Source organism: Balearica regulorum, chromosome 2, assembly GCF_011004875.1.
Source record: "Balearica regulorum gibbericeps isolate bBalReg1 chromosome 2, bBalReg1.pri, whole genome shotgun sequence".
NCBI classification, from domain to species: Eukaryota; Metazoa; Chordata; class Aves; order Gruiformes; family Gruidae; genus Balearica; species Balearica regulorum.
In genome coordinates this window covers 112,489,017-112,507,742 of record NC_046185.1, presented here as the reverse complement: position 1 = coordinate 112,507,742, position 18,726 = coordinate 112,489,017, and the positions used below count along the sequence as shown (strand labels likewise).

Sequence of the window (18,726 nt, the reverse complement as noted above, 5' to 3'; positions counted from 1 at the left end):
AGAGGAGCATTTTGAGGGAGAGGCTAGAGAGAGGGATTGTAACTCTCAAATAATACTAGCATTTAAGAACAATGCTTCAAAAAACCCCTTGCCAGGAGAATCTGTTTTGACAGACCTTGATATTAATGTTTTGAATTTCTTCTGGGTGGTGTCTGACTCTCTATTTTCCCCCTCAAAGTTTCAATGGGCTGAATACATGTAGTTCTGCTTTTGCAGGAAGAAGGGGCACATATGAGAAAAGGTCAATTATAAGGGAAGATTTTTTTCTGTCGGTTTCCTCTCCCCACAGCTGAACATCGAGGAGGCTGTTTGTTTAATTACCTCCCATGTGAATTTGAATCAAAAGACAAATAATTCTTTTAACATACTTTTGCTGACTGTGTCTTTATTTTACTATCTATCTAACCTCAATTTTAGCCACAGTGGCATAAATGTAAAAATGTATGGACCGAACTCTCAGGTCATGCAAATTGGTAGTTTCATTGAAATGGACAGGGGAAGAGAGTGAGGCTAATCATACCAAAACAAGAGCCACCTAGTCTGTTTTGTCTATTTTAGGCAGTGATCACTGATAAATTTTGGATATCCACAATTGTGAAATCCATACCCACATTTTTTTTAAAACAGTGGTGAAATTTAGAACAGTTACTATCTGCAACATGGAAAAGTAATACTTGATGAGCCCCTCATAACAACAAGAAGTTCTGAACCACCCTGGTGCCACCATATTTAATAGAGGGAATCTAACTTTTTCATAGGATATAAAAAAGGGCAGGGTAAAAAAAAATCAGAAATTAATTACCCAAAGGAGCAACCATTGCAAAAACATTGCAAAAATGCAGTATGACCAACTCACAACCTACTTGGACAAAGAGGCTGGCTTTAAAGTCAAAGCACCACCACTTTCCTCCAAAGCTCCAGCACAATGAGAAGTAGGAAGGAGTAGTTAAAGACTAGCTGATGAGCTGAAGTCAAACCTCTAGTAGAGGAGACTCTAATATTCCCAAAAAAATACCAGGACATGAGTGGATATGTTAAGTAATGTTTGTTGCAAATAGGAACTGCAAAGGGAACACTGTTATTTAAGAAAAGTGTGGAACTTTTCCTTACTGCACAACACATACTGGAGCCATACAGGATCACAACTGAAGTCTCCAATCAGATACCAAGGAAAGGATAATTGTGTACTGAAATGTCTTTCAGCTTAAAAATGAGCAGCAGCTATCCAGAAAGGCCTCCAAAATTTATTTCGTCTAGCTTACAACAAATCTTAGTCTGAGCTTCACCCTTAAGATTTGTAGCCTCTTGCCTGGATCTACAAGGTACTGTACCTGTGATGTAGAATTTTTCAGAGGTGCCTATGTCTTACTTTCAAAAGCAACTTACATACCTGTAAGAGCCTTAGTTTCCTTCAGTCAGTGTTAGGAGTCTTAGTGCTTGAAGGCATGTCTGTGCATTGTAATGGAGAATTGCAAACAAACTGCAAGAGACAGTGCATTTAAACGTCTCAGTGCCATACTAGCACAGATCCCAGAAGCCAGAAACCTTGGTAGTACGGTGTTATGGCTGTACTAATTAATTCTGCTTCTCAACAAGATGACATAGGATCTAGCTCATTAGTTACTAGCTCTGGCGTCTTGGTAGCATGCTGTATTATGTGGAGTAAATATACTTTGAAGAGAGCCTTAAAAGCCTGAAGCATTTAGGTACTTTTGAAAATGTTACTCACTAAACTAAATTATTTATTTCAAGTCAGAAATAACAGGACATACCTGTCCTTTTGTCATTGCCTTCCTAATTACTTTTGCATGGAGGAGAAAACCAAACTAAGTACTAGTTCAGCTTACCTACCATTTTCATGAAAGCTAACTAGCAGCTAAAAGAAACACCTAGCACTCCTGTGATCTGTTCATCTTAGCTTTGTGAGGTGGTTATAAGCATAGCAAATTTTCATTGTTATCACCAGTGACACACATCACAGTCAATGAAATCTTTCTGCTCTATGGAGGTTTACACTGCTCTCCTTACCATCATATCACCTTCCAGTAACGCATTAAGAAACATGACTAGTGACTGTCGCAAATTGCTCTTCCTCCCAGGAGAAGCTTGTAGAAGAGAGTCACATGTTTGATAAGGGCATTTGGGTTTGTCTGTTAAGAATTTTTTTGTTTGTTTCACTTTCCTTTTAAAGTTTTGTTTTCATCTGGATATAAAAATCTTTATCAAGGGGTTTCTTAGAGATGCATATTGCTTATATTTCTATTAGAGAAAGGGAGATAATAGAAATGGACTTAACTTTTGCAGCAGAATGTGGTGAAGACAGAGGTGATAAACCCAGAAATGTTCCTCAGCTATGTTTGGAATTCGTTCCTTCCTCTGAAAACAAGCTCTGCTGCACACAGAGAAGGTTTGACTGTTATTATCCTGGAAGACTGAATTTGGCAGTTTTAGCTTTGATCCAGGATCATTAGGTGGCCATTTAGATTCCTGGGAACCAGACCACAGATCTTGAAGGCAAAGGCAGAAGTTTTTCTAAGTTCACTGAAAATTCTTTAAGATGATGTAAACAAAGCAGTGGATGGAGTTGATGCATGTAGATGGTGCCAAGAAATGTGCTTTCTGTATTACTGATGTTTTCCAAGCAGTGGAAACGTCATGCTGAGGAATATTGCATCACTGCATGCCTTCAGGAGTTGACAAAGTTGAGAACAATTTGAGGCCACTTCATAGTCCAACCAGAGATGATGAAAATCCTGCTGTATGAGAAACACACATTAGAGTGGAATCCAAGACTATTCTTAATTTTGTATTTCTCCTTTAGACTGTCCAAAGCTTCTTATGAGGGAATGCTTTGCATGTTGGAGTGTAGGAAGGCTGTAGGTATGAGGAGGGAATAGTGGACCAATCTGAGAGAGTTACCTTTCCAGATGTGTGTCCTTTCTGAAAAACCCAGATTATAGTTCTTTGTGTAACATGGTGCTTAGATTTATTTATATTTAATCTAATTTATCCTGTATATATAATTTTTTTTTTCCAGTGTCAGAGTTTTACTTTCTGCTCAACTGGCATTGATATCAGAAAAAATGAAACCAAAAGGGTTATTTGGGCAACGGGAAGAAAAGCCAGATCGCTCTATCCAAAGTGGAAGTTAATGTGAAATGATAAATATTTAAGTTCCTTGACTCACTGGTAAAGCACTGCTGTTGTTTTGGGAAGATTGGGAATTTCTTACAAGTCATAGAATCATAGAATGGCTTGGGTTGGAAGGAACCTTAAAGATCATCTAGTTCCAGCCCCCCTGCTGCGGGCAGGGACACCCTCCACTAGACCACATTGCCCAAAGGCCCATCCAACCTGGTCTTAAACACTTCCAGGGATGGGGCATCCACAACCTCTCTGGGCAACCTCTTCCCGTGCCTCACCACCCTCACAGTAAAGAATGTCTTTCTAATATCTAATCTAAATCGACCCTTCTTCGGCTTAAACCCATTACCCCTTGTCCTGTCACTACACTCCCTCATAAACAGTCCCTCACCATCTTTCCTGTAGGCCCCTTCAGGTACTGGAAGGCCGCAGTGAGATCTCCCCGGAGCCTTCTCTTCTCCAGGCTGAACAACCCCAACTCTCTCAGCCTGTCCTCGTAGGAGAGGTGCTCCAGCCCTCTGATCAGCTTCATGGCCCTCCTCTAGACTCGCTCCAACAGCTCGATGTCTCTCCTGTACTGGGGCCCCCAGAGCTGGATGCAGTACTCCAGGTGGGGTCTCACAAGAGTGGAGTAGAGGGGCAGGATCATCTCCCTTGACCTGCTGGTCACAAGTCATAAGTCTTCATGCCCAAACGGAGGCCATTGGCTTTCTTGTTGGGCTGCAGTCTTGACCTCTGTATGTCAGTGTCTTGGAGATACAGATGACAAGGGGAGATTTGGAGCTACCCTGTTTGCAGTGCAGTCAGTATTTGTTTTGAAATCTGAAAGAGTAAGTCCACATATTTTAGCAATATCTTGTGAAGATTTTGAAAATGAAAAAATATGTCTTCCCTAAGCAGTCCTCACATGAAGAGGAGAAAACTGCAGAAGTACTTAACTCATTTGATAGTAAGTCAACAAGTGAGTTGTATTCATAGCATTCATAGTGATAAGCAGCCAAATACAGACCCATAGGCTTCTACATGCAGACCCACAAGTTTCCACGTAGCACACTGAACAGTTGTTGTCCTGTAAGAGGAAGGATTCCCCGTTTTCTGGTTTGAATCTAGAGTATTGAAAAGAATTGTGCGATGTCTTTTCCTATGTGTTGCTTCTGTGAACAGTGGCAGGGAAAGTTCAAGCAGAAAAAATCACAGTCCTAACCATGAATGGACACTCAATCTATCTTTCTAAAAGTATATCTCAGTTTGTCATTTTTCTTCAGATACTGACAGTGTTAGGCTTCAGTGTGTATGTATGCAAATGGCCCAGATATCAAAAAGAAAAAAAGGACTTTGAAATATCTATGCCAATGTTATTAAATATATATGATTTTTAAAGTACCTTTTTCACTTAAACTTCCTTCTTTGCACATTAATTAAATATTATCTCTAGGATAAGTATCTCTCATAGAAGATTAATGTATTATTGTCACATAATAATGGAAGAGAATGACAGAATCTCTTTCCTTAAGCACAAAAAAGAATTTATTAATATAAAGAAAACACTCATAGCCCTTGAGCAATTCTGTCTGTGCTTCATAGAGAACCGTTCCTAGTCTCCCCTCATGTCTAGCTTCATGCTAGAGATTCAAGGAAGCAATACATATATCCTGCCAGTTTAAAAATCAATCCACCTTTCAGGAGATAATTTAATATCAAGACATGATGTACCCAATATCCAAATACACATTCATTTTAATGTTTGACGCATCAAATACTCTGACATAGCCAAGTTTCAAAATAAATGGTTTGTTTTAGAGGTTGGATATGTCATATTAGCATCCACCCAGCAGATAGAGGAATAGATCAGAGAGTGATCAGGACATCAGGGAGACAGTTTAGAGAGAGATGAGAGAGGCCAGGTACATCTTGTAATGTTAAAAAAAAGCTAGCAAGAAAGAAATTGTATAAATAGGTCATTGCAGCCCAACTGAAAAAAAAAAAAAAGTTTAATTTTAACTTGTTAGTCATCATCTCCAGAGGCCTAATCCACTCCCTTCGTTGCAGGCTGTGCATTAAGCTGAGATATGTCTTATTTGATAGCACAGATAGACAGCCTCAAAGTGAAAAGATGATATCAGGCTTATGCAGTGCACTAGCTTTGAGGGGGAATCAGCGCCATTTGCCTTGCTAAACTTTCCTTCTTCTTTCCTTCTCAATTCTTTTATTAGCCTTAGCTTGTTTTCATCTGTCCTGGTTTTCCTCTTTTGGTTCCTTCCATAAGTGGAAGCATAAAACCATGGGAAGCAAGAGTACGGATGAACAGATACCTGGTGCCGCTGTCAGGGACAGATCCCCACACATCCCCAGGTATCGGATTCCCTCATTCCTGTTCTACTTCCCCTATCTCCTGACAACAGCTCTTTGCCACAGGCTGTATCTGGGATTCAGTTAGTTAAACATAGGTCTTTAGTCCCATTTTAGATACTGTACAATACTCCATTAGGCCTCCCACGGCCAATCCAGAAAAATGCTCTTCCCTTGAAGTCTTACTGCCATACCCTGACAAAATCCTAAAACATTTCAAATAGTGTAGATGTCTACACCATTTCCATTGATGGAGTATCAGTGAATGACTGCAAAGTGGGAGTTAAAGAGTACTGTGTGTTAACACTCTATCCTTTTACTACTAAGAGGTACCATGTAGACTGGTACTATTGGCAGCTCTGCACAAGAGGTCAGAGTGAAGTATTTAAAAGGTCAAGAAAACTGAGGTTTGTTAGCAGAACTGTGTGGGAAAGATTTCCCAACCCCTGCCCACAGGATGGCACAGTCTGCCTGTTTCTTGATGTGCCTCTTATGTTGGTAAACATCGCCACCACAGCCCCTTCCAAAGTATTGGGAGGTGACTTCATTTTTAGGTGTTTAAATCACATCATCTGGGATCTGCACTATAGATCTGCTAAGTTTAGTTGTACAGCTACTGATGGGTTTTATATGTGCAGTCTCTCATTATTATTATTATTATTATTATTATTATCACCTATAGTGCACCACTCTATATATTTAAATCTGTACGTTGTTCTGGATAGTCTGTATTTACACCCAGGACTATGTCTCTCATAACTCTGATACACTGAAATGTCCTAGCCATCACACCTACTGTTGGAGGTGGAGGCACATGTAGGAGACAGTCATCTATCTTTGCTCTCAAGTAGATACATGATTTTGAAAACAGAAGTCATTGATGGGCATTGTTGAAAGATACCCCTTTAGCTAAGGCAGAAAGTTTAAGAATCTATGGGCACAGAGAGTAGATAAATCATAAGGTCCCCACTTTTTAATGAGAATAGCATGTAACTGGCATTAGCAAAGAATGCCACATTCTTCTCTACCACATCAGAGAATTTTTGCCACAACAACCAAAAACCTGCCTGGAGACTGGGATTAAATATTTAATGACTGCTTAGAAAAGTTAAGATTTCAGTTTTTAAGTTTTCTTCACAAATGTCCAAAGAGAACAAAATGACCTGATGCTCAGTTCAACAGATACAGAAAGTCAAAGGATGCCCTGATACGATTCTCATCTATGAAGTCTAAGAGCTGATTGAAAATGTTCTGAAACTGCAATCGCAAACTATGTTTTTATCAGAGTATAATGGGGTGTTGGAAGGGACTACAGGACAAAATCTAGACAAGCTTTTTGCCAGCTTCTCAGTTAGGCTAATTATTAAAATTTTAATTTACTATAAATATTTTAATTATTTAAAATCTGAATAGAAATACTGTTGGTAATATACAGAAGCATTTGCCTGTTCAAATACCTTCATGCTTCTGTTATATACAATGATGAATAGTTAGAGCTTTGCTGACATGGAAGTCCTTAGTCAACAATGTATTGGATTCTGTATTTTGAGAATAAAATGTCACAAGTAAGTATGCTACAACAAAAGCCTTTTTTTTCTTAATGCAGATAAAAATATATATGTTAAATATTACTGAGCCAAGCTCAAATTCTCATAACCTGATCCATCAGTGTAAAGGGCCCCGCCTAAAAAGCATTTACTGAGGCAAGTTGTACCCTTGGCTCCCTCTTGCCTTTTATTTCTCCTTAAAATCACATGCAGTGAAAAGAGGGAACAAATATGAATGATGCATGCCTGATTCACTAAATCACTATGGTCTCTGGCAACAGCAGAAATGTAGAAATGTTTAAATCGGCCTCATACTACCCAACAAATGATGCAAAAGGAGCCCTCAAAAACACAGAGTGAGAGGAGATAAATGAGCATCATGTCAAGAAGGCAATTTCTCACCGGGTTTGCACAGAACATGGAAATTTGACTTCCAAGAGATTGTTAGGGAATCTTTCTAATAAATCTTCAGTCCACAGTCATTGCTGTGTCCTTTTTTTAAACTTACTTTTTAAGAGCTGTGTAAGTTATACCCTTCTCAGTGAAATGTGTCAAGATATTACCAGTCAAGTTGAAGTCATTTAAGTGAATCATCTCTGTCTCCATGTTTATGTTTGTGATAGGCAGGGATGGTCAAACAGGTTTCATTTTGTGCATGTGTTGAACATCTTTTCAACCAGTGAGGTCTTCTCAAAGCCTTGTCTTATTTTAATAGTAACTCACAAAGGAAAAAATAAAGAAAGGTTGGCCCTCTTCCCTGGTAAAAGCCTCTGTGATTTTATTTTTTTAGGTTTATTTAAAATTATTTTTTCTCCTTTTTTTGTAAGCTGAGATACTCAGATGGTCAATAAAAAGGCAACTGTTTTCCAAATGACGTAGAGGCTGTTGGTCAATATTAGAATTGACTTTGGTCCTCAGCAGAGTCCTACACCTCTTTAGACTCCTGACTTTGAATTCATTTTCCATAATCTTAACCACATGAATGTTACCTTAGGCTGCATCAAATCTAAGCTAGTTGCTTGGTGTTCTCTTTCATCACTAAAAGAAATAGGCACTCTTCAAGAATGAAACATCTTGCTGGTGTCAGGTGTGCGTTTCAGGCTGAATTGAATCACCTTGCAGAGATTCTTCACTCTCTGCATTGACTGGAGAGAGCTTGAATGGCTGTCTATAACTGGACTTCTAATGTTAGGTGGCTAACATTAAGTGACATAAATTCCATCATACCAGACATAATACCACACACCAGTTACTTTTAATGGGACTTGAGTCCTTTTGATAATGTTATCCTTAAGCTCCCAGTGGCACTCAAAGGAGTTTAAACTCAGATCCTGGTAGCAGCTGATGATGGCCACACAGAGCTTCACACTGGCTGACCTGCCTTATTTTTGAGATGACTAGAGGTACTCTTCAATTTTTTCTGAAAATTGTGCTCCTGTTTTGCTTGCTTCCTACTTTGTGTTTCCCGAATACATAGAGAAGTAGCATCCCAGAGACCAAGGTAATGGTATCTGTTTGAATTATTTAAAATGTACTTAACTTTACTGATGCTTTAACTAAATGATGGATAGCAATGTGAAGGGAGGGTCTTTCTGTTGAGTATCTTTTCTTTCAAGTAAGATTAAGTATTCCATCTGTAGGATGTTGTTATTTAAAAGTCAGTTGTGCATAAATGAAGACTTTGCATTTCTGAGGTTCTTCTGGTTTAAAAAAAACACAACACATCGAGCCTGTAGAGGTGAGGAAGAAATCTCTCCCTTTGACAGATTACTTTTTACATTTCTCTGGGCATTTACCGTGCTGTTTTGGTTAGGTCAGGAAAGGGATGCACTAAATCCTCAGACCACAGGCCAGCTTAAAAGTATTTCAGCACAACTCCTAACTAGCAGATGCCACAAATGTCATGAGAGAGTCTTAGAACATAAGAATTTCTGTCCTAAAAAATAGCCTAAGTTGCCAGTGTTCACGTAATTTTAGGTACATATCTAATCCAAACTGATCAATAGCCTTTTGAAGCTGGGCCATCATAATTATTGCCAGATTTAACAAGTATTATTTAAATTTTCATTTATTTGTAGATATTATATATGCTTAGAAGGGGAGGCACATCCTCTAATTAGATTCCAAATATTCTGCTTTTGTTCAGAAATGAGACTTGAATGCTGCTCATGGAATCCTCCTCATTTTTTACCAACAAAGAGTGCACTGCAGTCTGTTTTGTTGATGGTGTCATTACTAGCCTATCAAAAAACCCCCGTAAGAATCAAACGGCCTTTCTACCCAGGACTTGACCGACTGCGCTTCACCATGCTTCGCAGGACATGCATTGAGTGTATGGGACATGAGATAAGGTTCTTATTACAGCATAGCTTTAATAGCAGCTCAAAGAAAGAAGTTGCCATCTCCACTTTGTACCTCTCCATCCGGTCTTCTGCATGGGAGCTCTTGTCAATTAACTCACTTTAATTGGTTTCTGTTTCTTCTCTAACGAGGACCCTTCGGCCTTGCCTGCTGCGCAGCGCTGCTTATTCTTAAGCACTGGGTTTATATAAAGTTTCTATCAAAATCATTCCTTTGGAAGGGAAGATATGTGATAAGAAGTTTCAATACTTGTGCTATCATTGTTATCTCTTGTGGCTCACAATAGAACCTGAATCATCATAAAATTGCACCGTAAATTTGTGTTTTATATGATGAACATCCATAAAAGAAGGAAAAAAAGGAGCCGACAACCTGACTCTATATCTTTAAAAAAAAAAAGAAAAGCCACGATTGTCATTGATAAGAGTGCAAATTATTCCCCTCTTTTAAAAAAAAAAAAGTGATGCAACTTTTTTAGGCATAAACTCATCAACATAATTCTAATGAGCAATGGTCTTTGTTGTGAGAAATGAGAAATGCTGTGGTCTCACCCTAAAGAACATTAAAAAAACATTACTGACAGGAAATTGAAAAAGTAATATATGTCTGAATGAATATGACAACTTTTTTCTGATAGAGCAGATAGATAAATGTCACATACAAGTTTCAAAATACATTTAATTTTGCCACCACAATGGATATTCTCTTCATAAAATATATATGAATCAGGTTTGAATCATAAAACTTGACTGTGATAAACAAATGCATATTTGATAACTTTTTTTTTTTTAGATGCTCATTTCTTTTTTGAGGTTATTTGTTGTTTACTCATCTTTACATTTTCATTTCTGAGCAAAGCAGCCTGGGTGACAACTTACCTACATTGAGCCTGGATGAACTTTCTTTTTAATCTGAGAAATGGGTTCCTTTTCTTTTGGGGGAGGGTTGAGGGGGAAGGTGAGGGAAGGAAGGAGGGGCTGGTAGATGCACAGATTCTCTTAACTATCGTATTAGACATCACTGAATTTTCTGAGCATCATTCAGGATAGGGTGATGGATGAGAAATGCGTGCGAGTATTTTCCAAGCATGGGGCCGGAGGAAGAATGCTGTCCTTTACATTTTCCCCCACTGAGCAGCAACTTTCAAACTAGGGGCCAGATTGTCCGTGTCCCAAGAGGTTAAAAAAAGACTCCCTGTTAAAAGCTACAGAGTAAATGGAAATTTTTGGCTCTGAACGAACGCATAGAGCTTTGAGGGAAAGAAGTAAAGAAAGGACTGTCCTCTTCTGTTGCATTTTTCAGGCACAGATTCACTGGGGAAGCAGAAGGACTTTATTCTGTGTCGTTGGAGCATGCCAGCGTACTACCCGTCCTGACAGCATGAGGGCTTCCTCTCCCTTCTCAAAATAGGGACTGCTTCAACCTTTTCTTTCTCCAGTGTGTCGCACTTTAGGCTAGTCCTTAGCTGAGCTCTTGGAGCCTGCCCTGGTGCAAGTGCTTTTGGAGACCTTATCAGCAATGTGGGCTCTAGAGAAGGAAGTCTATTATGTATCCAGAAGTATCCCTCAGGATTCTAGCATTGCATTTGAATCTATGTTAAAGAGTGAGGTATAATTACATTTTACTACCTCATTTATCAATCTTTTAGTATAAATTTCTGCAGCATTGTGAGCAGAACTGAATGACGTTTTTTTCATTGCTGACTTCTGATGGAAAAATGACATTTAATCTAAATATAAAATGTGTCATTTTGACAAATTTTGTTCAGTAAAAATTTAAAGTACAATGTCTGGATAAGATTTAAGTGTCTCATTTTTACATGTTCTGTTTGAAAATTTAGTGGGTATTTTTTCAAGTTTAGAAAGGTTAAAAGGACTATGAAATATTTCAGTTTTGATCAGAATGGTTCAATCTACCCAGAACAGGTTTTTTTCAGATTTGTATTTCATCTTAAGTTTAGCTTAAGTTCCATTTTGAAGTTAAACCAAAAATGAAATAACATAATCTCCTACTTTCTTTCCAGACCTACTCATGAGTCATCCACTTGGTTTGCACGGGCTGCTCTGTTGGGCAGAATGGGTTCTGTATGAACAAGGAAAAAGAGAGCGAGTCCCTACATTTTTCTAGGTTCAGCTGAAACCAAAGCTTGAGATAACCAGTTAAAACCAGACCTTGGCTGTGCAGGGTACACGTTAGCCTGAGACCATTCATAATTTAAAAAGAACTGTGGACTGCAGCTAGCCCCACACATCAGCCTGTGCCTTGTTCAAGTCCCAGGGGCCATTGCATTCAGGTCAGTAGATTTACTGCTGATTTTTATTAGTAGAAGTCAAATCAGAGTAAGGCCTGATAATATTATGCAAGCGTAGCTCTAAACTAGAATGAAATCCAGAGATAATTGGCATTATTATCAATGAATGAGGAGCCCAGAGATGAAATCTTCCTAGAAAATATTACCTGGCAATTGGCCGCAGAACCACAACAGGCCATTGAGTGCAGCAGAACCAGTGGACCATTGAGTGAAGCTCAATGGCGCTTGTAAATGACTTGTGGGATTCCAGTTATTCAGTCTAACTCGTAAGATCTACGCTGTGATATAGTCCAGGACAGTTTTGTCTCACTAATATTGAGGGCTAAAAAGATACAGCTATTGTGTATGTCAAGATCAAGTATGTGTGCATGCTGATGACTTCACCTGAATGAAGAGGGGGGAAAAAGGAACCCATTGTGGCCTGAGAGACTCAGTGGGGTAGAACTATGAACAATAAGTATTTTGTAGTCCTTAGTACACTCAGTGTCACTGTTTGGGGATATTGTGCTATCTTGGCAATTAATAATATTTCTTTTCTGTCTAGCCTCTTCCTCAAAACTTATTGGCGCTGTTCTGGTATCTTTAAGCATTCAAAAGGATCAAAGAGCTTTCATCTTTTAATGCATTTTACTGTGCTATGCTCTGTGCAGGAAGAAATATTGATACTGTTTCAAGGGCAGTTAATATATTCAGTTCTGTCTCAGAAATGAGCACAGTTCCTTGACTTACAGAATTGAAAATCTGCCATTACTCACAATTAAAATGTTCCATATACGAATTATACTGTGGCATTTGCACTTCACTCATCCTCTTCTGCTGTAATTCACATACACCAGGGAATCTTCTCCACTATTGCTCCAAGATTTAATAAGTGCTTTACGGAGGGTTCATATTATTGAGACTTTGTTGTTTTTTTAAAAAAATGTATTACAAGGACATTTGTAAGTACAATATGCATTTTGACAATACTTAAAACAAAATTACATTTTGCAGTTGCTGTTTTCCCCTTTCATATCAGCTTTGTTTTCCTTATAGAAGTTTCCACCATTTTTAGTTTATTAACTAGCAGCTTGCTCCATTGATTGGTATCAGGGAGACTACTCAAAGTAAGGCAAAGCCTGAATGAAGGAAGCACCATCTGACTGTCTTTACTAATAGTTTGAAATTCTCATGTACTAAAGGTACCTGGGGTTGAGGTTCTCTGGTTCCTTCAGGCAGCGAGTATAGTACCTCACTCTGTAAGGAGCCTTCTTGCTTGATTTGGATCATTTTCGCAGAGGGCTTTGCATAGCAGGAGAGAGGCTGAATCTGGCCCAGTGTGGACTGGCAAAGCCACGCTGTGGAAGAGCTCTGGGTGTTCCCATGGAGGAACACCTGGGGTAAAAAGGACACAGCTGTAACTGTGAACGATGTCCTCTGAACTTGGGAAGGATTTGGTTTTTTCAGTACAATTCATTGAGGTCCACTGACGCCTCAGCTTGCCACAGTTACAGGGGTGTAAGTTGTGCAAAACAGTAGCTGTAGGAAAATACTTTAAATAAACTGTAAGGGTCTTTTTTAGCATTATGGTGCGATTCCCCCCCCCCCAGCTTGTAGCCAGGTTCTTAAACATTCTCCACAGTGTATAAAAGTGACCTTAATGTATTTTCCTTTTGTATTGGGAGTGTTTAAGCGCTGACGAAGTAAAGTAGCACCCCCTTAGTTCTTGCCTCAGGAACCTGTAATCCTAGTAAATTTTATCAAAAAGCGCAGCAGTATTATCCCACTTGCATGTTTTGATAGAATGCATCACAGTCTTCAGTTATCTTAACTAAGAGGAAACATGAGAATATAACATGATACAACTTTTTTTTTTTTTTTTTTAAATAACAAACAGGATTGTTGCTATTTATTATCTACAGCACCAGCATAATCATGACTGGAATACAGTGCTAACGCCTGGTTCTAACATAGGAAAAAAACGATGGCCTGCCCAAAATAACTTAAAATGTAAGTGTAAGACAAATGACAAATACACAGATGGAGAAGGGACCCAGCTGATCTCTGCCCTTATCCTCCCCCTCCTCTCAAGAAGGTAAAGGAGCCCCTCACCTTTGGTTCTATGCAGGTCACAGTCGAAAAGGAAATCTCTTTAGGACTGATACAGAGACAACACACAAGGATAGAAAATGTACAAAGTGTCTGCTCTCCTCAACCTTCCACAGAACTGGCCTCAAGGATATGGGCTCTGCTGCCAGCAGAAGAGAAAGATGAAGCAGTTTGAATTCATATCAAAATACATAAAGAGAAATTTCAGTGTCCCTCTCTGAATCAGGAGCATGGCACAGTACGGTAGCAGTGTAGGTGCTGGAGATGGGATTGCCTCAGGTCCACTGTTGCTTTTAATAGGAAAATCATAGTTATTTAAGTATTCCTTAAGCAAACTTATGGACCAGCCCTGAATGAAACTGATAATTAAGCTGCATGTTCTCCTCACAGGTTCATAAAACACAGTTGCTTGCTATGTCTTCCCCAAATTTAAGAATAATTTAGCTTGACTTAACTGTCATTTTTTGAGTATTTGTTCAATTAGGAACACCTTGAGTGTACAAAAACAAATTGATACAAAAACAAATCTGTATATAGACTACCGTAAACAAATGTATTTTGGCCTATGGAGATGAAGTAGTGACTGAATGCTGGATATTCATCTCCAGATCCAAAGACAGCTACCTCCTTAGTTAAGTGCCATTGCATCAGGAGAATGTTTTGTCCTGAGAGAGATGCTACCACCAGTCATTTGTGGTAGATACCATCACATATACTAAGTATCTGTATTACAGAACTTCTTATTATAACCGTGATTAGTATTGGTAGTGGCCAGAGTGGAAATCTAAGTCAAACTGTTAGGATGTGAGCAGAACACCTTTCTTTCCCTTCTATCTGTCAAGTCAGGTGAAATGGATTAATGATGCATTTGATAATGTGAGATACTTTAGCCATTGTGCTTTCAAGCGGTGAAGCATACGCTCCCACTACCAACATTAAAGAAAAGAACCAGGTGAGGGTATTTTTGGTGAGAGACCCACCTTTGACATAGCCCCCCCCCCCCCCCCCCCCCCCCCCCCCCACCTTTATATGGTATCTTTTCTTGATAACTCTAAGGTGGCCTTAAAAAATTACTTAAGGCTCACAGGAGTACTGGCAGGGAGATAAACAGTATTTATACGAACATATTACAAATGATCGAATGATGGACTGGAATTTTAATGACTTTCCAAAGGTGAACTGATTAGCAGAGCAGCACACTGAACCAGTAGCCATACCAAATTTCACAAGGTAAGAAGGACTAAGTCTGGCTTATATTCGGTTGGCAAATTTTCAAGGAGGCATTGGTACTGAAATAAAGAATCAGCCCTCTTTCTGGTGATTGTGTGACAGAGGGAAGATATGTATGATCCCAGGAAGGATTTTTTTTTTCCCTAAAGATTCAGATTTAGAATCTGGGATTTAAGACCATTTTCCATCCAAGAGCTTGCATATGACCCATTTTAATTTTCCCACTTCCCTTCAGTGAAATGAATTTTTCCTTCTTGTCCTGATACCCACATAATTGTGCTGCATTAAAACAAAATTCCACTTTATAGGCTGGGATATTGGTTTCCATAGTGAAGATCCATGGTAGGGAGGTAATCTGGAATGGTTTGTTCCACCATAGTTGTACTGGTGATTAGCACTGTGGTTTGTTCTGAAAAATGGCTTGTTGAAGAAATGCATGCACTGTAAAATTTAATGGTAGTTTCAGTAGTACATTTGTATGTTTTGTTGCAGAGGTTTGCACAGGTACTGACTTCAGCCTTGCCTTGAGCTTTTGTAAACTATCACATTAAAAGTTACAACTCTTAATTAATAGGACCAACAGTTTTATCTTTCATTTAACAAAATTTCAGGTAATCTAAAATCATAGACATCAGCTGAAGTAGGGCATGACTTTGTATTTAAAGAACGTCTTGTTGCACACGTGCAATGTTGAAGTTGCGGGTTGACAGACAACTACTGTGTCATCCATAGTCATTGTATCTGGGCAGCAAGCTCAAGATTTATATCAGTATTTGGAGAAATAACGTTGTATAACAATTATGTTGAATATCATTGCTACTGATTGGTTGCAATATCTGTTAGCCTTCTTGTAGTGAATTTTGGCTAAATCTGAAATAATTGAATGAATCGGCATGCCTAATTAATTTCACCTTTAAGAGTTACAGACTGAGAAATCTGGTGATCTCTGATAAATATTTTATATAGTGTATGTAATTTGATAGTGAGAAGATGAGAGTAGATTATTCAAGAACATATTGATAGCTAGAAATTCTTTGACCTGTAATCTCATTAAAGAACTGTGGTCTGAAAGATTGCATCTGAAGATTATTTGATGGTTAATGATTTCAGTCCAGTTTATCATGGAGAAGTGTCCAAGAAAACATACTTTGGTATTCTAAATGGACAAGTTAAGGCTAGAATAAAACATTATTAAGACCTCAAAGTTAATTTCCAGAATACATTTCTGTTTCCTCAGGAAATTTCATCAATGAAAGTTACAAATAGCTCTTTGAGGGTTCCAAATTTAACATATATTTGCAAGACCATAATACTTCTGGTGGACTAACTTTCTCAGGAATGGCATCGCAAGGTAAAGCAGTGACAGCAATGACTACCTATTGCAGGCAGCTAAGAGCATGCCATCTCCTTAATTGAGCCGCTTGTCTAAGCAAAACAAGTTGAGAGAGTAACCAAGAGAAAGAAATAAAAATAGAGCAACAAAAATTCTCCTGCTCACCCAGACACAGACATCGACAATGGTGTGCAACATCCCTTTTTTAAAAGAGTAATATTACAACTTGAAAAATTAAACCAGCTCTATTTCAGTGAGAACTGTTGAGGCAGTAGAGAACATTACCTTGTTCCTATCTATGCAAGATTATGTCTCAGTAGCAGCTCTTACTTAAAAACCACAGGATCAAAGAGCAATTACTAAACCCTGCCTCATTCTGGCTCCCGACCTCTAGATAGCATCTCTGTAGTAGGCTGGTACAATGCAATACAACATCAAGTAGCAAAGCTAGTTCCAAACAAGCCGATAATGTCACCATAGCATGGGAGCAACCTGATCACATTGGCGCACATTGTGCTTGGCCTAATTAGGCTTGCTGAGAAAGGGCAATTTGTTTCCCAAGCTAGCCTTGAATTGCTCAGCATGGCATGTATTGCAAAGTGCAGGGATGCCTACATTTTCTACGTATGTCCAGTATGTTAGACTCTGATATGGCTGAAGTCTACTCTTTATGCTGTGAGGGAGAAGTAGCAGTAAATATTTGTATTATGTTGATACCCAAAAGAGACTATCCTTATTCTAAATGGTTTGTAATCTAAAGACACAAAGTAATGGTAGGGTTTGTAGATGCAGTGCATAGACTCCCTTCTCCACAGCAATACCAAGCTTGCAAAGGTTGAGAAATTTTATTTCAGAGCAGGGATTTCTTGTCTCCAAGATGCTTGATACTTAATTGAGATTGAAATATTCAGAGAAGCCGATGATACTTCTGTAGGCAGCTATGAAAATCTGAGCCTGCATGTAAAGAAAGTAGAGGTGAATTAAGATTTACTAACATATTTTCATTGTAATTTAACCTAGAAATTCATGCTTGTGGCTCAGTTGCTTTCTGTTTACTTCCTGAGAAAATTAATACCATTACTTTTTGTTCTCAAGAGTATTTACAGAAAAAAAGAGATACCAAAACCACACATACAAAAGTGCATTTGCACGTATACACCCTACAAGGATGTGCACAGCACTCAGGAAAGCTGTTTGTGGTTTGGGAGACAAGCAGTCAAATGGTAAAAAACAGTAAGTTGTGACTTCTTTTTGTGATCATGCATTATTATTAATTATGACTGTTTTGTCACAATACTGTTATGACAGTATTGGCTGTTTTGTCATAACATAATATCATGGATCTTTTGTCAAAACAAGCAAAAATATTGCTAAAATATTTAATACAAATCGTCCATCAAATAATTTTCAATAATGAACACTTTCATAAGAATCTAGCTAGCTGATTTTCAGAAATGCTCAGGACCTGTAAATCTAATTGAAATAAACAGTTGCTTTGCTCAACTCAGAGAACTGTGACCTCTAAGGGTCCTTATGCCTGGCTTAATTGTTATTTTACAAGGAAGCTAAATCTGATAAGTAGATTGATTAGAAAACAATTCAGCAGACACTCAACATAATGTTCAGTCTTTATTTCGGTAATTACATATCTTTAGATTTTTCTAATGAGAAAATGTTATATTCTGTTATTTGGGATGTTTGATAAATGATACATTCTTTTTTTATGACTGTATACATGCCCCTGCTAACAGAACATAACAGTATTTGCTTGAAAAAAAATTCACCACATAATTTCTACAATGATGACAAATGAAGTCCTGTATAATTTGATGTTTGTATAAGATGATTTTCTAAAAAATAAAGCACTGAGAAATTAGGGCAGAATGTCAGACTCAATGTTCCATTATGATGCTTACAAACAATGTACCATTCAACATATGGTATGATACAAGAACAATAGTTATAGTTGAAAATTATAATTCTTTACATGAAATGGTGACTCAGAAGTACAGTTTCATAGGTGCCTGTTTCTAGTATCACTATTTGATGCTTTCTTCTCCTAATAGCATTTTGTTGTGCCATTTTTTTTTTTTGAGTTCTCATCAGGAAATATAATACAGCAAAGGAAATTTGCAAAAATTAGTACGGCTTTTACTTCAGAAGACACAGGCAGCCTTAGCCTCATCCTGCCTTGAGGTTCAAGAATCATATTATTGTTACTCCAGAGAACTAGATGAAGTAGCATTTCTTTTGGAAGTAGTCTGCAAATAGAGTTTTTATTCATGCTTCCAGTTTTTCAGTGTGTAGATTGCTAGTATAAATAGTATAGTGTATATGAATAGGTGAGTTTATTGATATTGGTA

The 18,726-nt window shown here is 38.2% G+C and overlaps 1 protein-coding gene and 1 long non-coding RNA gene across 3 annotated transcripts in view; one reads left to right on the top strand and one right to left on the bottom strand.

Annotated features, from left to right (window-relative positions):
- The window catches only part of POU6F2 (POU class 6 homeobox 2), a 278,294-nt gene that overhangs the window by 226,619 nt on the left and 32,949 nt on the right, over positions 1–18,726 (top strand). The gene's annotated exons all lie outside the window — the stretch shown is intronic.
- LOC142600502 (uncharacterized) overlaps positions 16,383–18,726 on the bottom strand; it is a 96,085-nt gene continuing 93,741 nt past the window's right edge. The window contains exon 8 of the long non-coding RNA XR_012834024.1: positions 16,383–17,317. This is a non-coding gene — a long non-coding RNA (uncharacterized LOC142600502). The remainder of the gene's footprint in view (positions 17,318–18,726) is intronic.